At 41.9% G+C, this 23,444-nt stretch overlaps 1 protein-coding gene across 2 annotated transcripts in view; it reads right to left on the reverse strand.

The window, feature by feature from the left end:
* The window catches only part of AUTS2 (activator of transcription and developmental regulator AUTS2), a 1,127,592-nt gene that overhangs the window by 853,454 nt on the left and 250,694 nt on the right, over positions 1 to 23,444 (reverse strand). The window lies entirely within an intron of this gene.

Here is a 23,444-nt window from a genome sequence, read left to right on the forward strand (position 1 = left end):
TGGCTGGGGGGTGGGAAGGTAGGAGAAACGTAATGGATGTCCTGGAATAGGAAGCAGCAGCTTCAGAGACTACAGGCGGACATTTCAGGCCACAAGATCCAGTGAATTCTGTGCCTGCAGGCAGCTCAGCACCTACAGAAATACCAAAAGACCTGGGTCCAAAGCCTGACACTGACATTACTCATTAGGAGACTTGAAGTACACCACTGGTAGGATACGTGCAAATGTCCTTTGAACCCTGAGAAATGTACACATGAAGCACTGAAATTTAAAAGATTTGGCACTCAGTCGTTTGTAAATGAGTAGATATGATCCTATTTACACTGAAAATGCTCCTTCATGGAGCCTCGCCTCCACATAAATAAATTGTTTTCTGTGGTCCTAAATGAATGCACATTCAAACAATAAAAACTAAGACAAAATTTTCCCTTTACCCATTTTCTCCTTAAAATACCTCTCTCTCTACCTCTCTTTCTTTACCCCCTCTCCTTCCCCCCCCCCTTATAGCCAGTAGTCCCAAGGTAGTTCACTATCCTACTGCCTCCCAATATCCAGTACTGCCCACTGCCGACATACACGCTACTCTTTGAGGTCTTTCCCCAAATCAGCCATTGCCATTAGTTTGGGAGCTTGGACATTTACATCTGCTTTGCCTCGGCCTCAAAGCCCTACCTTCCACACCCCTCCCTTTTCTAGTTAAAGGACTCTTAGCAGGGCCTGTCCACTCAGGAAGACCTTTCTTACAATACAAAGCACTGTTCTCAAGCCTTCACTTATACAAGTATTTTCTGTGGGCCCAGTATATACAAACTCAGCACTGTCCTATAAGGACTGGGAAAACAATCGTGTGGAGGAAAAAAAGTCCCCACCTCCTGGAACTTAAAATTTAGGGACAAATATTAATCAAATCACATAAATATATCATTGCAAACTTAACTCTCTGTTCTGAAGATGCTAAAACTGGGGGAAATGGTCTAGTCCAGAGGAGTAGGCTGGTGCTGAGGAGATGACTGCCACCTGACCTAGTTCTGAAAGTCTGAGCAGAGAGAACAGCTTGTGCCAAGGCCCTGAGGCAGCTGGCAGCATGACCCCTTAAAAGAATCAGGGCACAGACGAAGTTATCATTCATCTCAGTAACCCCAATGCTTCACATACAGAGTCAGGCAAAAAACAAGTGTTATGTTTATGTTTGCTAGATAAATAAATGAGGCAACTAGTTAAAGTACCCAAGCCTACAAGCCACAATAGTGATTTGATAATACCCCAAGCTGGTACTAATACAGAGTGAAGCAAACTAGAAAAGTGGAAACCAAGGAACTGTGCAGGCACTGCAGAAACAAGAATCACGGCAAACAGCAAGAAGCCCGAGAAGAGGTCAAAGGCCTTATCCCCAGAGCAAGAAGATATCAAAAATAAGTCTCATCAGGGCGCCTGGGTGTCTCAAGGATGGTTAAGCGTCTGCCTTTGGCTCAGGTCATGATCCCAGAGTCCTGGGATCGAGTCCTGCATCAGGCTCCCTGCTCAGCGGGGAGCCTGCTTCTCCCTCTGCCTCTCTCTCTCTCTCTCATGAACAAACAAATAAAATCTTAAAAAAAAAGTCTCATCAGGCAAATGAGTGGCTCCTGGTCTAACTTCTAGCTGCTATCAATGCAGATGATTTACCCTCTGCCATTGGAGAGGCAGCTCTCCTGAGGCAAGGAGAATGTGTGGTGGCAAGTATTTAGGGGACAAGCTGAGATTGAAATGAGTGCACACGGCCGTTGATTCCAGTCTCAGAACCTTGTACAGAATGTCTAACACATAGTCAATGCTCAATAAATGTCCACTGTACTTATTCCTCTCTCCAGCATCCACCACCACAGTCAGCTATGTCAGACATCTGCTCAGCTCAGACTATTCTGTGTTTAACATCACACACAACCAAAATAGTCAGGCCTCGTGAAAAGACGCTCAGGAATGATGGCAAGGATGGCAGAAGCAGCCAGGATGAGTTCCATCGTGGACCGCTTCTATATACTATGATTAATTGTACTACTTCTTTTAAGAGTAATGTATAAACTCCCCACAGGGTTGTTAAAAAAAAAAACACTTCTCTTTGTCATCCAACCCACCTAGTGCCTGGCATATATACACGTGTAGAGCCTCGGATTAATAAACAAATGATACTTAATAATGTATCAACCGTGCTCTTAAAAAAATTATGCCATTCTCTTTGGAAACTAAATCTCCTCTCATACTGAAGGTGCTCCAAAGTATATTGAAAATTATGTGCAATTCCATACAAATGTGAATTAATATTTATGAGAGTATGGTATAATTTTTTCCAAATCCATTTTAGTTGCATGTAGCATATTAATCAAGGCATATTCTCACGGCACCACAGAGTAGCTACACAGAGCAAATGGACCCCATGCCGTGACATTAGCTTGTAAGAGACCTGCTGAAGCCTTAGCAGCAGCCGTACAATCATCTTAGCTCCAATTAATACTGAGATTTTCAATGCTGGAGGGTGTTGGGTGGGGAGGAGAGAGGAAAGGGGAAAGGATCAAAGTGTGTGTAGAGGTGGTAGCTTAAGAGGTAAGAAAAAAATCATGAGTCTTTAAAACGTTTTTATTAAAGAAGAGGTTTATATTCTCAAAGACTAGAAATTATCTTTATTCTTTCAAAGATACAGTTTTATTTAGAAATTGCTACATAGACACTTTGGCGTAATTCTTGAATAAACCAGGCTGGTGTTTATTCATTCCCTCTGTAAACATCCACTGGCTGCTTACTATGTAGAAAGTAATCATTTAACTTCTCATTGACTGTCTTGGAGGGAAAATGACAAGAACTGTCCACTATAAGCAAAAAGCATCAAAGACAAAAAGACTGATTATAAATTACTCACCGTACAACACTCTAAAGAGCTGTGCGTGTGATTACACACACGTGTATGTGTGCATGTATCTATCCACCAACCAACAATTACCAACTAATTTAAGAATTTCCTTAAACAAACATGGGTGGTCTACAAAGCACTGCTGCAATATGGGGAGGAAACTGTGCGATTTATAAAATAAATTTTTACCATCAATGAATGACGATTTTCAACAGCCAGTTGATTCATTTGTCTACCAGGATAAAGGCTAGTGATTCCCAGGGAAAAATTAATGTCCATGAGAATTACCTGCAGTGCTTTTTGAAAGTAAGGTGACTTGGCCCCATACGTGGCAAAGAAAGCATTTAGCAAACAAGTACTGGGAGGGAAAGCAGGGAGGGGAGAAGAATAAGGAAGAGATCTGGGGGGGGAAAAAAATGTTTTTAAGGCATTCATTTCACAATCAGGGAAGCAAGCAAGAAAGCAAGAAAGCCAGCCCACCAACAACAGAAGGCTGGCTGTGAAGTACGAAGATTTAGACCTATTTGCTAGCAACAGAGGGGGTAAGTGCACAAGCCATGCATAACAGATGGGACTAGGTTTCACGAGTAGTTGAAATTATGTGATTTTTAGGTCACTGGTGATGGAGGGCGGGGTCAACAGCAGCACACATGCTGAGAGGCTCCGAGACAGACTATTTCTTTTAACACCCAGCCTTCTTCAAAATAGGTGATCTTGCTCTTGATTTCCCCTTCTCTCAAATTATAATCTCTCACCAAAGGCTTCCTCTGCCACTCCTGAATTTCAAAATGAGACGGTTCAATGCTGTGCAGACTAGGGGAGAGCAACAAACTGCAGATGAAGCACTGTCTCAGCGGCGGGGCTGCATTTGCTGATTACAGATGAAGCCACAGACAACAGAAAATGAAGGCACAATTTGCCTGCCTTGCATGAAATAGGTTTCAGAAAGAGAGTCTCCAACTGATTTTCCCAACCGAACTAATCTGAGAGCAGCCCATCCCTTACAAAGCATCTGCGGTGTGGGTGTCTGCATGTGCCCCTGTGGGCGTCCATGTGGGAGAGAGGGGTACAACTGAAACAGAACCTCTTCAGTAAGTTACTTGATCTTAGGGACGTGCAATGAAATAACAAAGGAGCCAGGAGAAATAAGAAAAGGCGCTTTTGCCCGTCACCATCAGAGGGCATTCATGGATGTGTGCTGTCATTTTAGTTTGTCATGTGCTTTGTTGGTTAATTTTATTGCATTTGTACTTATTTTGGAATGGTTTTACAAACACTGATTCCATCTCTTCCGTTAAGTGCGAAAGAAGTGAAAGCGTGTACAGTGAGAGTAAGAAGTGAAAAATTAGGAAAGAAACAAAACACACAGCACTTTTAAAACTTAACTCTGTGGACATGTTAACAGCAGCCCCTATTCTGGAATTCCAAACAAATGGGACTTAGGAACAGACCTTCAGAACCTAAACTTTTTAGTAAGGACAGGAGACTGCGTGTAGGAATTTACAAACAAAGTAACCAATACAGCATTCAAGAAAAAAAAATAGTAATTCCTCATGTTCACATCTTTTAAAATCAAAGCTAAAAATACCCACTACGTGCCAGACACTTTGCTACCTGTTAGAAATACCTAAGAAAAGATCCCTGACCCCAGGCTGTTTAGTGGGGGTACCGGAGACAAATCAATGAGCTGTTACAGTAAAGTGGGTCAGGTGGGGAGCCATTGAAGTACTCCATATTGCCGCCTTTCACACTGCATTACAGCTGCAGCCCTGTATTGCCGTGAAGAGGGAAGAGTAGATCAATGGAACAAAATGGAGAACAGAAATAGACCCACATGTATACGGACAACTGGTTTTCAGCAAAAGCACAAAAGCAATTCTGTGGAGAAATAACCTTTTTAACAAATGCTGATGGAACAAATACACACACACACACACATGGCATATATATATGCAAAGAAATTTTCAATTCACATCTCAGTCTAATTAGGAAAAATAACTAAAAATGCATTATAAGCCTAAATGTAGAACCTAAAACTATACAACTCCTAGAAGAAAACAGAGGAGAAAACGTTTGTGACCCTGGGTTTAGCAAAGATTTCTTAGATATGATGCCAAAAGCACAATCCATAAAAGAACAAAGTGATAAATTACTCCTCATCAAAAATTAAAACTTCTGCTCTTCAAAAGACACTGTTAAGAAAATGAAGAGGGGCGCCTGGGTGGCTCAGTTGGTTGAGCGACTGCCTTCGGCTCAGGTCATGATCCTGGAGTCCCTGGATCGAGTCCCGCATCGGGCTCCCTGCTCGGCAGGGAGTCTGCTTCTCCCTCTGACCCTCCTCCCTCTCATGCTCTCTGTATCTCATTCTCTCTGTCTCAAATAAATAAATAAAATCTTTAAAAAAAAAAATGAAGAGACAAGTCACAGAATGGAAAACTATCTGCAAAATGTACATATCTGAGAAACGTTTTTTTTTTTTTTTTTAAAGATTTTTATTTATTTATTTGACAGAGAGAGACACAGCGAGAGAGGGAACACAAGCAGGGGGAGTGGGGGAGGGAGAAGCAGGCTTCCCACTGAGCAGAGAGCCCGATGCGGGGCTCGATCCCAGGACCCCGGGATCGTGACCTGAGCCGAAGGCAGTCGCTTAACCGACTGAGCCACCCAGGCGCCCCGAGAAACGTTTTGTATCCAGATTATATTTTTAAAAGCCCTCAAAACTACATAAAAAAAAACCAACCCAGTGTTTTAAACATTAAAAAAAAAAAAAAAAGATTTGAACAGTTAACTAAAGAAGATATATGGGTGGCAAGTAACATGTGAAAAGATGCTTAAGATCAATAGTCATCAGGGAAATACAAATTAAAACCACAATGAGATGCCACTATCTACATATGAGAATGGCTAAAATGAAAAAGACTCACCACACCAGCTGCAGGCACGGATGTGGAGTTACGCTCATACACTCACGGGAGGAATGAAAAATGGTACTACCACTCTGGAAAACAGTTTGGCCATTTCCTTAAAAGTTCAAAGTAGACCTACCATATGATCTAACCATTCTGCACCTAGGTATCTCTCCCCCAAAAAATGAAAGCACATTTCCACAAAAACATCTGTATAAGAATGTTCATATCAGCTTTGTTACAGCTTAAAACTAGAAACAACTCAAGTGTACATCAACAGATGAATAAACTGTGATATAACCATTCCGTGGAATATTAGCGATAAAAAGGAATAGCCTACTGATACGTTACAAATTGACTAAATCTCAAAATAATTATGCTAAGCCTGAGAAATGAGTCCCAAAAGAGTATTTCGTATGATTCCATTTATATAAAATCTAAAAAATATAATCAGTAGTGACAGGAAGTAGATCAGTGGTTCCCACTGAGGGGCAGGAAGAGATTATATACAGACATGAGGAAACATTTGGAGTCAAAAACTCTTCACTGTCTTGATTATGACCATGCTTTCACGGGTGTACACACATGTGAAAACTTATCAAATCTTATACTTTTAACCATGCAGTTTACTGGTATGTGAATATACCTCAATAAAGCTGTTAAAAAACAAATGGCAACCCTTGGCATCAAGCACAACGGGCACCTCACCATCACCAATACCTGGATGGCACTCAGCGTCCATCCAAAAGAACTCATCTTTCAGATTCCTGAAACAAAGGGATGACCGCACTGTGGAAGGTCTGGCATTAGCCCACGATGGGGCCGTGAAGTTTTCACTGCAAACAACTCAGCTGTGCACACCAATGCCTCAGCCAGGCTCAGGAGTGCCGTCTTCACATCCTTTTCAGTGCCAAGGTGGAGTTCACGGTGTGCCTTTTTTCTTCACTTCTAACAGTCAATTCTCAGTTATTCAGAGGCTAACCTTTGGTCCAGTTTTCCTAGCTTTCTTTCAAGTGCCCTGGTTAGCTGTTTGGCCACATCCTCTCATGAACACTTGAATCAAAAAGCAAAGAAAGAAAACATAAATACATTTTTACACTGTTCCTACCTGTAAAAAAAAAAAAAAACTGAGGCAGCTTTTTTTTTTCCCCCCCGAGGCAGCTTCTTACAATATATTTAATACATGATGATACATAGGACATAAGGGAATCCAAATGGAGAGGGGAAAATGGTTTTAAAAAAGAGACTAAGTACAAATTCAGGATATGAAAATACTTGTCAAAAGTGTGGTGCCATTGTCAGAGGTGAGGGGTCAAAGAAAAAAGAGAAAGAAAAGAAAAAAAAAGAAAAAAAAAAAAAACAGCCACTTGAGAAGCTCTCCTAAATTCAGTTATGGGATGAGATCACAACCACCAGCTTAAGTGAGATTTTTGCACACTCTGTGAATTGAAAACGTCCCAGCAACCTCTCATTCCCATAGATAATTGAGAGTTGGCAGCTGTTAGACCTTAACACTCTCAAAGTGGTTGAGTCCCTGGCAACTAGATGCTATTGCTTAAAACAGTTTAGGCTCTTAGCCCTGAAGGATTCCTAAAATTGGATTACAGTCCCTCCAGATAATCTGAGAAATACAGCATGACGAAAAGGAAACCTTAAAAAAAAATTTTTTTAACTCCTCCATAACCGCAACATTCTAAAAGCTGAGCACAGCATGACTCAGGCAGAAAATCTCATCAGAGAAGGCTCAAGGGCGATAATGTACACAAAGAGTGAGTCCAAAAAGGGGAAGGGAACCACACAACGGAGAAAAGCATAATGGAAGCCATAAGAGAAAGTGGGCATGCCACACAATCCTCTGGCCTTTCCAAGGACGGGAGCCTGGTTTGCTACCTCAAGAGAGGCAGGCAGAGTGCACAAATTTCTGTTGCTTTTTAATCCACTTTAACCTAATCCACTGTGGTCATGCACACATTTGAGAGGATGTTTAACTCTAATGATAGCCCTTCTAATTAGCCATTACTCATTTTTTGACTAGGCATTCCAGGCACAAAACGGGGAATGTTCATGTGGCAAAATAATTAGTAATTGGGGCCTCCCTGCAATATTCACGTTTAGCTCCACAGGGATGATGGCTATGACTCCTTGGTCATCCCTGAACTCACTGCAGAGAATACAGCATGTGGCACATAGTAGGTGAGTTCTAACAAATGAACTGGAGAAATGAGGACACCATGGATGTTTCTCTCACTCCAGAGGCTGCCCCACTAGGCTATGAATCATACTACGCTTCCTCTCTTCCTTTCTCAGATTGTCACCCAAACACTTCCACACTTACTATCTGATGATATCCCCTCAGCACATCATGGTGCTCCGGCACATCACCATTCCCCTGTATACTAAACGGGCTGAGCAGATGCCTCAAAGACAATATAGATCACCTCATTAAGTCCAAGAGAAGACAAAACAATAAAGGGGACTGACTGGCAAAATGCCATGTCTTGCTTTACGGCTTCACATGAAGGTCAGATGACCCTTTACCAGGTCTTAATACCTCCTACTCTCAGAAAAATCAAGTGGTTGATACTATTGTCCAGATATTCCAGACAAGGAGCCTGACTGGCCAGTGAAAACCTCTTCTTACCCAGATACTGGATTAAAATTAGTAAAAAGGCAAAGACTTTGCTCTTCTCCCCCCAACATGTTCCTAACTTCTCTTCCCCAGGTACTGACATACTACCACATCTTCATTTTACGTCACCACTCTCTGTAGTATCTTACTAACACTGTAGCAGTGACCATCAGCTATGCTGAATGGTTACTTCTCAGGCCTGGAGGAGTCCTGCTTCTAGCTTTCGACAGGTATTCTAGCTTTCGTGTGGAACATGACCTTCTCTGGGCTTGCATTACCATCATAAAGGGAAAAGCAGGGGAGATGATATATGCACCAGAAATCCAACTTAAGAGTATGGATGGGTATCTGGCCCTAAGAGGATCTTTAATTTACTTAGGAAAAGATGCAATGTATCCATTCATTTCACTATTCTAGCAGAGTGAAATGAAATTAACCACAGGAGAAATAGGGAAATAAAGACGGGGATTCTGAGCCATGGAAGGGTTCTCCATTCCTCTCTGCCATGCCCTACCAGTTCTGATCCTTGCTCTTTCCCTTAATCTTCCCCAGAAGAGAGAAAACAAACTCTGGATGTGACATCAGAATCTTTTAAAGGGGGACAAGAGGGGAGACCACTAATAGGTCCTTCTATCTCTGGCTCTTAAGAAGTCAAATCTAAACAAAACAAATGTCAAAGCTGTAATTATAGGCAGCAGAGAACACCTTGGTACTTGCTTTTGTTCAGGCTGTGCTGTTTTAGAAGCAGGGTTGGGAGCTGGCAGGGGGATCCACTTACAGAGGCCCATTTAGGGAAACAAAATCACACACAGAGACACACACACACACACACACAAAGAAGGCACATTTTATCCACTCAGCAGACAGGAAACAATTTTATGAAAGGTAATTTAATGTTTAGGACTATTCAGTGACAGGAAAGCGACTTCTGGCAAAATTCATGTTATGTGGTTCTGAATACAAATACAGTTTCCTACAGCATACTGGGAAGGGTGTACGGATGAGAGGCAGTACCTTTATGGCTCAAGTTTTCAAGTGGTTCAGATGGGTTTCTGGAGGACTATGAAATAATTATTACTTGAGTAATAATTCTGTAACTTTCTCCCATCTTCCCAGCAACTGTAGTCAACTTCCCATTGGAGATGAGCAGGCATTGCTTCATTTACAGAGCGGTGATGGAGAGAGCCAACATGCACATGCACACATTGACCTCCTCCATACTCCAGGAATCACTGTTACACCCTTTCTCAAACTAATTTTAATTGAAAGGACAGAAACCAATCCACTTCAACATATATGAATTTAGGGTCCTCCACAGGATGATCTCTTAGGGTCCATCAACCTCTCTAATGTTACTATCCCAGGAGGCTATTTTATCACATATAAAATGTTCAACCAATGTAGCTTAGAGCTCACTGATCCACTAGAGGTTTTTCTTCCAGACCGTATTTTCATTTTCTGAAGGAGGAAGCTGAGGATTTGTAAAGCTACTCTCACTCCCTAACACCAGGTCATTATAACCTTATTTGTGTCAGGGTTATGACCTTTTGTTTGAAGAAATTTTTATATTACGGTTTAGTATTATCTCATTATAAAAAGCCTTCTCACCTCCACTTTCCCTCCAAAGCATAATTAGGGAAAGGCTATACACCTCGTATGTCAAATCTCTGAACTCTTTTAGAAAGGTTTCAAATCAGCAATAAAAATCCTTACAGAAATAAAAGCCTTGGCTTTTTCTCTAAAACTGACAGTCTTCATCATTTTATTTCAGGGGTGCAAAGTGGCAGAGAATGACACCTTTCTGACCTTAAAAAAATACAAAACTACACAAACGTTCCAGACGCTGAATCTCAAATGTTCTGCCTGTGCGGGTAAATAAGTATTAGTGGATAATGATAACAGCTATAAATACCCACAGGTGCAAAATGTAGAAATTCCTGTTTAGCGCCTACTGCAAATGCTCTGTCACTAAATAAGACACATATATGGGTTTCATGGAAAATTTTGCCAAATCTTGGAGCTTGTTCACACAACTCGAGCCTGTGAATCTGCACACTCTCTTCCTCATCACCCCCAGTCTTCCATTTCGGGTTTTATCCAAAAAGATTTTCTTTGCTTTAGCATCATATGGGTAAAAATAAACGGAACTATCCTGCAGGTTTGCACAGAGCATAGCAGAGTGCATTAGATGTACCCACTGACCTGAGACACAGACTAAATAAACTCCTTAAGCTATTTCTGCAATGAGAATGAATTAGACCCTACAATTACAGTTGAGGGAAGAAAAGTGACTGTGCTTTCTGTTGGCCACTACACTGACCTGAGAGAGGAAAGGCGTGTCCGTTTGCACAAGGGGATCAGATGCTAATTCTGAGGCCACTCTGTCATGCAAAGAGGTCCAGATGTCTACCCAGCTTCTCAAGCCACAGGCTTGTTGCTCTAACAAAGCTTCCTATAGATAGATTAGTGATATTTAGGTACTTATTGAGTCTATCAGATTTGATAATGGAATCAATCTCTTCCTTTAGAAGCTCTGGGTTAATGGCAAAGTTTATTAAACTGCAGGCAGTCATTCAGAAAAGATCAATAAAGACATGATTACAGAGTAACCAGAGGATTAAACATGAGATTTATCACAAAATTAAACTGAATTAAATGTTCTCTGATAGCGCTTGAAATGCTGTCGATACCTTTAACTCATAATCTAGGCTTTCCATGTTTACCTAACAGGCAACAGGGATGTCTGATTTGAGAAGACAACTGCTATATAAAAACATAAGCCACGGAGATTTGCTGAAAGCAACTAAAGAGTCCCTCCTGAATATGTTCTCCCATTTTTAAGAAGCAGCATTTTAATTTATCTGTAAGAGCTGTCCACAGTTACTCCGCAGACTTTTGAGTCACTAAGTGCTTACCCCATCCCTCCATCCCCAAAACATGCCTGTACTTCGCACAGGCACGAATCCACGGATCTGTCTGCAGATGACACATGTTCAACAATGTCCTTCTCTCTCAAACAGAAGCATGGGGTGGTGACATTGGCCCGTGAGGAAAGGGAGCTAGAAAATGTCATTGGATTGTGGGAAAAATCAACCCTTCCTCATCCCGGGAGGATTTCTTGATGCCACCACAAGCTCCCCAAATTACATTCATAACAGCGAAATCCCCAACACAGCCCATGAAAAGGTGAGCACCGGCTAAACAAACTCACAACGGCATATACACTTGTCATCAGTGGACGAGTCAATATACGTAACAGCTGTTAAAACTGTCACTGATACCACAGTGAGAGAGAACAGCTCTGCAGGACATGCAATGATAAAGGCAGGCGTGCTGTGTGCACATGAGCAGATGGGCTGGTGGGAAAATCAGGTATGGGGCCAAAACCCGAGCCTGTCATTTAAGCTATACCTTAGATGGCAGCATTTCTGAGGGAGACTTCTTCTTTCCCCTTGTCCAGTTTTTATCATATTCCGAGTACACTCCATCCCACAGATGGCACCGGCCCTGCCCTGATGAGCAAGCAGCAGGCTCTGGTGATTTCAGCAGTAATCCAATATGGCAGCTCTTTTGTAAAAGCGGGCAGAACTGGGCTGGACACGAGATGCCAAGGCTGATACTGCGCTAGAATTCTGTCATCCCCTTGTCAGCAAATGGATTTACACCAGAGCAACCCCTTTTCTTCTCAGCAGTTACCCAACCCCACAACAGTGCTCTGGGTAGTCCCAAATCCTCCTCAATTCCTCAGGGAACAAGAACACCATCCTGCCTGCTGAAAAAGGGACTCTGTACCCCATCCCTAAAAGCTAAGGCTGCTATGAATTCAGGACACAAAGCCAAACCTTATGTTCAGACTTTTTTTTTTAAAGTAGCCTCCACAAGAGTGTGGAGCCCAACGTGGGGTTTAAACTCACGACCTGAGCTGAGATCGAGAGTCGGACACTTCACTGACTGAGCCACCCAGGTGGCCCCCGCAAACTCCTTTATGGAGGGAGATCCTACCAGTTTTTACAATGATTTCCCACAACAGAAACTTAATTCCAGGAGAGCGACAGTACTTCGCCGCTGTCCATGCTTAATTCACTCCCCACTTCCTCCTTCATGTCTCTGCTCCATTAGCCCTGACACAAACAGGTGCTCCGGCTGCAGTCAGATGTGGGTGTGAGCAGCAGTGTTGCCACTTTGTGGCTTTGCGACCTTGAGCGAGTCTCCCAGCCATTTTAAGCCTCCATTTCCACTCACAGAATACAGGGAGAGAGTAAGGAGGTTTCATGAAATCTGTGGAAAGCGCCTGGCTATTTTCCAGCACACAGTAGACAGTAAATAAATGGTAAGTGAGGAATTCCTCTTCCTAATACAGTCATGTTCTTAGTCATTATAAAGGCAAACTGTTAGTCATTATAAAAGATTGTATTTGACACTGGAGGATTAATGGTGAGATCTGTTCTCCATCTATCCTCAAGACTGTGTTTACGGAGTCTCTTCCAGTGCACCAAGTAATGTACTGCATATTGTATTTATAATCCTTCTTTTAATTACCTCAACACCCTGTGAAGCCTCAGTATTCTCATTTCTATAAAATGGGAGCTAATTATGGCACCTAACTTAAAAAGCAGCCATTAGGATTGAATAGGCTAATATAATTTCTGAAATAGACTAGGGTTAGTTATTTTATTACTGTGAGTTGACCTGACCACCCTTGCACTCATGATACATCCAAAATTTAAAAGACCCACCACGTAAACCGTTCCTACAGACAGGCAAAAAGAAGGCCTGAAACTGATGACATCATAAATCTCTTTTCAACTGCTTTACCCCTGCTGGTTTTCCAAATGAGACATCTGTCCATTTCCAAAAAGAAAACAAATGCGTACAAAATAGTAACTAGATGCAGTTCAACATGAAAAGATTACCTACAGTGCTTCCTGCCGGAGCCTAACCTTAAAAGAAATGGGTTTTTTGGACTCTATTAGGGAATCCCTCAATGCACCATTCAAAACCTTCCTGCATAAGGCTTAATGGAACAGGGGGAGATGGAAAAAAGAAGGGGGGGGGTGAGCTCTCCTTCCCAGCTGAGCACTGACACATACACAGTACCATTTGGGAGGCAACTTTATGTGCTCTTAGTAGTAGATTAATGAATGTAATTACCTAGCATTGTGGCTGTGAATGCTGCAAAAACTATAATTTATAGAGTGCTGTAAAGTTCTAATGTGTTTTTATGTCCATAAGCTGCTTAACCATAATCTAATGCATTTGTACAAGAACAGCCTAAGTGGCTCTCAGCTGAACAGTGAACACAAGTGTCTGAACCTCGGTGATTCTACTCGTACGTCTTTATAACCCAACCCCGTGTGGTAAGCATCTGAGGGAAACAGCTGCTGAATTACACAAATAATTCTAGAGACAGTGACAAGGCTCTCTGCCTCTCGCACCATGAGGAGAGTTTCTGGCTGACAAGGCTGCAGGCCTTAATTACATGCTGCGGGGATTCTGTACACGTGTTTGGTAGGTACTTCTCTTCCTGCCATACCCACCACGCTCTTCTCCAGTGTGCTGGCCCCCACCCCTGCCCCCGACAGGTGGGGAGTTGAGGCGGGGTGGGTAGCAAGGAAGGGCTGTGAGAAGAGAACAGCGGGGAGATCGTCCATCTCTCTCTGAAAATATCCTGACTTCCAGTTTGGAAAAAGGCTCACCATTTCCTACTTTTCCTCTTTCCCTGCCATTATATTTTCAAGGAAAGGGAGGCAGAGCTCAACCATTCTTTGACATCCAAAGCAAATCATCCTTTGAGATTGCCTCCGTCAGGGGTTTGAAGCATCTCGTATGATCCTCTCCATAAATGACACAACGAGGAAGAGGAGGGTGGTGATGGCGGCCATGCTGGTGGCTGATGCGTACTAAGAGTTTACTATGTGCCAGAATCGCACACCCATAAAAATCTTTAATAAATAAATAAATAAATAAAATGCTTAGAACAGTGTCAGGACCTAAGCAACACTTTGTCCACACTGGCCATTAGTACAATGATAAGGGAAGGCATTGTATGGGACCCCAGAACCTGCCTACATTTTCTATAGACAAACATTCGAAGTCTCAAACGTCTGTAACTGGGAGCTCCAGAGATTCATCCTGGAATACAACTACCAAATAACGGACAAGGGAGCAGCATCAAAGTACAACTGGACAAGCCCCACTCTATTTCCCAAAGCACCGTGCTGAGTGAACAGTTCTCTCAAAACAGTTCATCTCAGGTCCCAAAGGACCCTCAGATGTTAGAGCAAAAAAAAGAGCCACAGCAGCAGGAATCCCCCCTTTCTCCTCTTTTCAGTAGCAGTGCCATATGGTTATCAGTGAGTAAATATTTTAGCACAATTAAAAAAATAACAGCTTCAGGAAAACACAAGGCTAGGAAATCTTCAGGGCTCTCGGTTGAGTACAGAATACAATGGCATTACATCATTTGGCCATGCAGGGATGAAGAGCCAGCTCTAAGACACACACTCAGGATAAATTAGTATCATGGCTAATAAATAACTGATGCTCTTCCTAGTTAAAAATGTACTGCTCTCCAGCGCTCACAGGATGAGATGTGATTTGGATTCAATTAAAGCTCTATCCTGTCCAAGGGAAGAAATTCTGCCTCTCAGAGCGAGCCATGTGCCTGCCTCTTTACTTCTTATGCCAGATTGATCTCTGGAAGCCTCAAGATCCATCAGGTTCACAGCAACTGCTTGGGCAGTAGCTCCTTGTCTCTCTCCTCCAACAGGAGAGTAAATGAGAACAAAGTTTGAAAGTAAATAACAGAGAGAGGAAAGTATTTCCTACATCCTGGAAAATTAGCCCTGACCCAGGATGTGAGCACTGGTGTCCGTTATTTAGTCTAAAAGAAGACGGGGTGGGGGGTAAATAAACCACTTCCTGAAAAACACTGCCTTAGTCCTAAGAAAGCTGAAGTGGAACTGGGCACAGTAAGGCTTTGGGATGTGGCCAGTTCTTCCCCTTTGCCTCCCCCTGTCCTGGGCTTCCCCTACTACAAACCACTGTTCTCCAGCAGCCTTCAAGACTCACTTCCTCCTCCACAGTTCCAATCATTAAAAGAAAGTTGCTAGCCACAGGGAAGTTCCCAAACTTTCACTAGTTCCTCCCCCTACCTGCCACCACCCTCCTGTGTGTCTTTCTCACCTCAGAGTTTCTCTGTGAGAACAGGACCTTCACTGATGGCTCACCTTCTCTCTACCCATAACCCCTGCCCTGTCCTAGATCCCAGGCCACACCTGTCCACTCTCGTGTGGCAAGCACACCTCTATCTCATGACTCCCTGGAAGAAGCTCATGGCTCCCTGCTGCTTGCACCAAACTGATGGTACCAACTTGGCCCACGCCCTGCCATGACTTACTGGTTCTGTCTCGCACATAACTCCCACTCCATCAAGAAGCCTTAGGGATGATTTCTCCCTCCTAAGCACCCTTAGCACTTTCTGTTTACACCAGTGGTCTGCAAGATGTTCCACTGGGATAAGGTAAGTCTACATAAAAACGTCCATTTATAGGTGTTGTTCATTTCACTCTTTAATAATTTCTAATGTTACGTTTTATGATCTATACAACATATACAGCAGCACATACATAAAACTTTTAAATGAGGAAAAATATGTATAACAGGGGTGCTTATTCTAAGTGGTTTTGTCTATAGGAGTATATAATCAAAAAAGTTTGGAGACTTCTGGTTTAGACTTTACAGAGGGAAGCAAGCACCTTGATGGAAGAAACAGTTTCCTATACTTTTTTAAACACTCAAAAAAATCACTGATTAATTGATATAGTAGCCAGACATTACAAATCATAGCCTCCACACCCAGGGAAATAGAAAAGGGTGCTCTATGAAACCAAATCCCAGCATTTATGGTAAAGAAATAAATCATCTGTCTGTAAGCAATAACCACATTCAGTGACTATAGTTAGTAACACTGTATTGCATATTTGAAAGTTGCTAAGAGAGTAGATCTTAAAAGTTGCTTTTTTAAAAAAGATTTCATTTATTTGAGAGAGAGAACAAGCAGTGGGGAGGCGCAGAGGGAGAGAAAGAGAGAAGCAGACTCCCTTCTGAGCAGGAATCAGAGCCCTGATGCAGGGCTCTATCCCAGGACCCAGAGATCATGACCTGAACCAAAGGCAGATGCTTAAAGAACTGAGCCACCCAGGCATCCCCCATCTTAAAAGTTCTAATCACCAAAAAAAAAAAAAAAAAAAAAAGTTATAACTATGTATGGTGATGGACGTTAACTAGACTTTGCAATATATACAAATATCAAATCATTATGTTGTACACCTGAAACTAATATAATATTATATGCCAATTATACTTCAATTAAAAAAAGAAAGAACCATATTAAGAACATCTTTTAACAATGTAATGAAGACTTCAGGGGGGTCCTAGACCTCTAGGTAACAAGTCCCCAGCCAATTAGCGGCCACCATCAAACATGTAAGTATTACGTGATCTGGCCCATGGATTTCTTTTAACAAAACATCAGGAGTTTGCCTATTTGAATAGGATACTGTGCTGAAATAGAAAAGCAAGGGAAGATGTGATAATGCTTGCTCACCAGCACGTGCTTCTCAGGAGACAAAATAAATCCAACTTTATCCTGTCAGAGAAACACCCACAGCCAGATAGGTCTGTGTGAACCGCCATTTCACTGGGGAACCTCAAAGTTACAAGTGCCTCATGGATAATGGGTAGAGGCTTACTGGAAAAGAAATTAAATCCCTATTTCAATCCCCGCAGTCAAGTCTTTATGCAATTCCAGGTCAATCAGGTGGCTCATGCAGTTATCATCATTGCTAGTCTTAGAATATGAATCCCTTGAGGGAGAAGACTGTCTTACATCACATCCAATCTCTCACCACACCACATCTGGCCCTTGGTAGACATTCAACAGAAACTTGTATACACACTGAAAAAAAAATTTTAACCTAAAATTCAAAATTTTGGATCACAACTCTTTCTGTAAATTTGGCACCGATTAAGTGAAATCTTAATTGCATCTAAAAGGCAAAGGGTCAGCCAGTACTTATATTCAAAAACCAAATCTGAAATCAGAAATCATCAATCTGAACAACTAGGTATGAACGACTGCTTATTGATGTCCTCTCAGACGGGACCATGAGAACATTCAGAGCGGCCCAATGTCCCCCGCCTTCCCACACATGCAGTGGTTTGACTGAGCACTCTGGCCACGATCACTACCAAGAGACCCACTTCCATCGCCCTGGCGCCCTAAGGTCTGTACCTCTAATGGGAAGCACTGATGCTCTGTGAGGTTAAACTGGACCACCTGCACTGTGCTTCCTAAGATGACACTAAAATAAGTCTTCAACATTTTCTACACATAAAGTATAGAGTATCTATCAAGATAACTATGTCCCAAGAGAGACCTGTGAACTGTTTTCATCCCACAAGTTCTACATAAAAAATGGAAGCAGGACTGGGAAAAATACGACTTTTAGCCCCTTGGGTTTTGTGTTAATAATCTGATGAGGGAACCACAGTCAATTTAGCAAGAACAATAATAATCATATTAATGTCAGAAAATTTAACACTACATTTGCAATCCAGCTGAAACAGGAACAATTCCTATTCTGATGCACAGATCAGAAAGTCACTGAAGTAACTATTTTCTTCAGTGAAGTACCAAACTAGTATCATTTGGATGCAAAAGAGAGAAGTTAATTCTTCATGCACAGTGATGGCTTGGACTGAGCATCAAAATTCTCTCCAGTGTTTGAGAAAGGCTGACTTAGACTTTCAAGTGCATATATTTATTTGATATACTGTCAAATGCCTAGATATCCAAGTGCAATAGTTTCAAATGGGGAAAACAAAAAACTCATCCAGGAAGGATTGGGAGCATAGGGGTAAAGGAGGAATAAATATGTAAAAAGCCCAATCACAATGGATTTAGTCCTAACTGGTATCTGTGTCTCCAGTCTTTCACCCTCTTGCAGGACTGATGATCTCTAAAGTACAAGTCGAAGCATATCACTCCCTTGTTTGAAAATGGCTATCCACTGATCAATTCCAATTTCCTTAGCCTGGATCCGCAAGGCTTTCCATGATCTAGGCCGTGCTATGGCTCTAACCTCATTTATTACTACCATCTCCTATACCTCCTTCCCTCTGCACACTTATACTCCAGATACACTGAACTACTGTGAATTCCCTAGCTGTGCAGCAAGTGTCTCTCAACTCAAGTCTCCTTAAAATTGTAATTTCCTCTGACAATAGTATTATTCCTACCTAGCCCACTCAACCCCCTCAGCTTGGCTATCTCCTACTTAGCTTTAAGGTCTCCATTATCCCTAACAAAACACTTGTCCCTGTTGTGTTGTAATTTCCATCTTTTTTTTTTTTTTTTGCATTTTTTTTTTTAATTATTATGTTATGTTAGTCACCATACATTACATCATTGGTTTTTGTTGTGGTGATCCACAATCCGTTCTTTTCGTATAACACCCAGTGCTCCATGCAGTACGCGCCCTCCTTAATACCCATCACCGGGCTAACCAGTTCCCCCCTCCCCTCTAAAACCCTGTTTGTTTCTCAGAGTCCATAGTCTCTCATGGTTCATCTCCCCCTCCGATTTCCCCCCCTTCCATTTTTCCCTTCCTTCTCCTAATGTCCTCCATGCTATTCCTTATGTTCCACAAATAAGTGAAACCATATGATAACTGACTTTCTCTGCTTGACTTATTTCACTTAGCATAATCTCCTCCAGTCCCATCCATGTTGATGCAAAAGTTGGGTATTCATCCTTTCTGATGGCTGAGTAATATTCCATTGTATATATGGACCACATCTTCTTTATCCATTCATCTGCTGAAGGGCATCTCGGCTCTTTCCACAGTTTGGCTATTGCGGACACTGCTGCTATGAACATTGGGGTGCATATGGCCCTTCTTTTCACTACATCTGTGTCTTTGGGGTAAATACTCAGGAGTCCAATTTCTGGGTCATAGGGCAGCTCTATTTTTAATTTTTTGAGGCACCTCCACACTGTTTTCCAAAGTGGCTGTACCGACTTGCATTCCCACCAACAGTGTAAGAGGGTTCCCCTTTCTGCACAACCTCTCCAACATTTGTTGTTTCTTTCCCTGTCCATTTTTGCCACTCTAACTGGTGTTAAGGTGGTATCTCAATGTGGTTTTGATCTGGATTTCCCTGATGGCTAATGCTGATGAACATTTTTTCATGTGTCTGTTAGCCATTTGTATGTCTTCTTCAGAGAAGTGTCTGTTCATATCTTCTGCCCACTTTTTGACTTATTTGTTTTTTGGGTGTTGAGTTCATCAAGATAAAAAGCTTCTGCACAGCAAAGGAAACAGTCAACAAAACAAAGAGGCAACCCACGGAATGGGAGAAGATATTTGCAAATGACACTACAGATGAAGGGCTGGTATCCAAGATCTATAAAGTAACTTCTCAAACTCAACATCCATTTACATCTTCATCTCTTTAACAGGCTCTGGACCCCTCGAGGCCAGGGTCTGGGTCTTGTTTGCTATCCTACCTCCAGCTAAGGGAATGACAGGTAGTAAGTGTCAATAAATATTACAGGAATGAATAAGTCAACCTTTCCCCCAAGAAAGTATCTACTCCAGAGTCGACCCTGGTACATAAAGTCAGTGGTTCCAGCCATTCTCTGACACACTCTTCCTTGAAGGTAGAAGGAAGTTACGCATGATATTCTAATCAGACCCAAGTCATTTCCTTAGGGTAGGTACCACTTCTATTCCCTGCAGTATTTCTAACAAATCAACATGTTCTAAGCCAAAGAAACACATGCCAATCTCAACAAAGAATCAGTAAGGGTGGCAGTAGTAATAGCAGCTCACACTTACTACACACTTACAATTGACCAGGTGTGTGCTCACTTAACTAGACCTCACTGCAACCCTGTATATTAGGAGCTTTGCTCCTCCCACCATTCAAATGAGGAAACTGAGGGTCAGAGATGTTAAGGCAGTGGTTCTCGACCCTTGCACAGTTTACTGAAACTTCTAGAAAGATTTAAAAAAAAAACCCATGGACCCCCAACCAAAAGCAACTAATCTCAACTAATCCCAATCTCTGGGGGGTATTTTTTTTTAAAGTTCCTTAAATGTGACATCAGGGTTGAGAGTCACTAGGTTAGGTAATATGCCTAAAATTCCCTCGTTTCTCTGCTGCAGACAACCTGAAGTCAGTCTATTTCCAGAGCCAGACAGATGCGTTAAACACTACACTCTGTTAAGCTACTTCTTTGAACTTACAAGTCCTAGAACATTTATTTTTTTCTCTTCAAAGTATGAGCAGGTGATAGCCTCTTGATTAGTAAAAGGAGAGTCTCTTTAAAATATAGATTATATCAAGTGCCACCCTGAATGTGTAAATCAACTTCATGGTTCTCAACTGAGACAGCAAAGAGGGCTCTTTGCTAATTTAATAGCAATTCTCCTAACTGTATCTTCTACAAGTTCTACTCTCCACCAGTCATTGTGGGGACTGCAATGGACCATAGGATGTTAATCCACCACCACTTAATAAAAAAAAAAGAGAGCTTATTTTCCCAGGAGCCACTAGAAACCCAGAATTTTTATCAGTGATAACAGGTCAGAGGAAGAAAAATGAGTTTTATAATTGGGGTGGGGGGAGGCTAAGTTTTTAAAAGCCCATTTTAAAATATTTTAGATATTCCAGTATTCCAAATGCATTAGAAACCAAACACAGAAGTATTTTAATTTCAGTGCTTAGAATAAAATTCAGGTTCACATCCAGGCATAATATTCTACACTGATATATTAAGGACATACCCAACATGACAAGGAAGGAGACAGAAGAAAACATTTAAGCAAATTACAGATAAAGGGGCAAAAGGCACAATGGATTGATGTTCTAACCCTTCCTACCTCTGAAGCACAGAAAATAAGAGATTACCCACGCTTTCCTCAGTGTGAAAACAGAAAAAGGCTATCAGGATGGGCATCTATGTCTCTGCCATGCTTTATCCACGAAGTCCAGGGCCAGCTTCCTAGGTGTGCGACCTATGCAACTGCCCAGTGTCCTGTACTCAGAAGAACTGGGCACCTGGTTTAATCATCTATGGTTCTACCTATGAGCTTGAGTTTTGTAAGCAAAGTCTGATGAGACAGTGGGACATGTGGGTGAGTAGAGGAAATTTATGTAATAGGCATGTCAGTCATTCTTTGCTACCCCATTTGCACATAGCATTCATGATGACCAATGAACACAACTGCCATGAACATGGGAGTTCACTAAAACTCAGGATACAAGTTAAGCATATGACATCCAAGACAAAGTAAGAGACACTGATGGTCCTAGAGGCCATATTTTCCCTTTGAACCAGAATTCGGCTTAAAACATAGAAAGGAGGCAATGGTGTTCTAAGAACTATGACCTCAAAGAGTTCATACTCTACTTTTGGGGAAAAAAAATATACAAATGGGAAGATTTATAAAACAAAGGTCAAAATTAAAATATATCCAAAACAGAGGGCAATGAAAAGTACTTAGAAGCAGGAAGGAGACTAGCAAAGATAGCCAGGTGGAAAGGGTTCCTGAGTAAGACTCAACACACTTTTTTTCACCCACATTATCTAATACACCCAAAAACACCTTATAGATGCTCAATAAAACCTTGTGGAATTATCTCTCTGCCAGCCTTCCATAACTTCCCCTATAGTTGTGCAGAATCTCATTTTCCAGAGTCTTCTGCTTGCATAATTCAGAGGTGAAGACACATCTTCTGACAACTCTTGCCCAAGCATTTACAGCATGCTGCTTCAAACTCAGATATCAACAGTGGCTGATCTGCTTCATTCAGAAGTGGTTATATAGGGGCTCACGGGAGGAACTGAGGTATATCATAGGCATGCACTGAACCAAAGGCAAATACCTCTTTCCAGCACAATGCACAGGTATGAGGACAACTCTTCATTTTCCAAGCTAGCAGAGGGGAACACTGGTGCAATTACTCCTCGACTGCCTAATCCCCCTCTCACTTATATTCAAAAGTCAATCCAGGTAGCAGAAAGAGCAATGGCCCAGAAGGCCTAAGATCAAGATATAAGTCCTACTTGATGTATACAACTCATTTCACTGATCAGGAATTCAAATTTCTCATTTACGAAATAGGGAGACAACCCATACTGCTCCCTCATAGGCTATCATGAGAATCACATCAGAGTGTACGCACAAGCCTGGTAAAAAGCAAAGTGTGGAACAAATGTCGCAATATCCCTATTAAGCTTGGGAGTAGTCCAACATGATCTGAGAGAGATTCAGCCTCATAATTAGCTTGCATGCAGAGATGCTAGGTAGCAGAGGGAATCTCACCTCGGATAAAAACTTCAAGACAAATGAACAACTGACTGTCTTCATCATCTACATGTTTGTGGTAAGGATCTTCATGCAGGAAGAAATTGTGCTGAATTAAAGAACTGGTCAGAGGGGTGCCTGGGTGGCTCAGTCGGTTAAGTGTCCGACTCTTGGTTCAGGCTCAGGTTATAATCTCAGGGTCGTGAGATCGAGCCCAGCGTCGGGCTCTATGCTCAGCCTGAGTCCACTTGGGATTCTCTCCTTCTCCCTCTGCCCCTCCCCTGACTGGCAGGAGAACGTTCTCTCTAAAATGAATGAATGAATGAATGAATGAATGAATATAAAGAAATATTCTACTGAAGAACTTTAACATGCAACATTTGACACATGCTTTATCATGTATCATGTGCAAAAAGCAGATACATGGGATGTATGGTCCCATCTCAGAATGAACAGCATCTTCTCAGGATGCAGAAAGATAAAGCTGAATCCTAGAACAAATGAATGAATGATGCCAACAGCCAGTAGAAACTCAGGGTTAGGTAGTACACAATATCTATCTGACCTGTGAACTTTACACACACTGTTTTACAATTTGCCCACAGCAAGGGAAACTTTAACATACAATAAACTTAGATTTACTTCTTTAT

This window comes from Neomonachus schauinslandi, chromosome 5 (genome assembly GCF_002201575.2).
Source record: "Neomonachus schauinslandi chromosome 5, ASM220157v2, whole genome shotgun sequence".
NCBI lineage: Eukaryota > Metazoa > Chordata > Mammalia > Carnivora > Phocidae > Neomonachus > Neomonachus schauinslandi.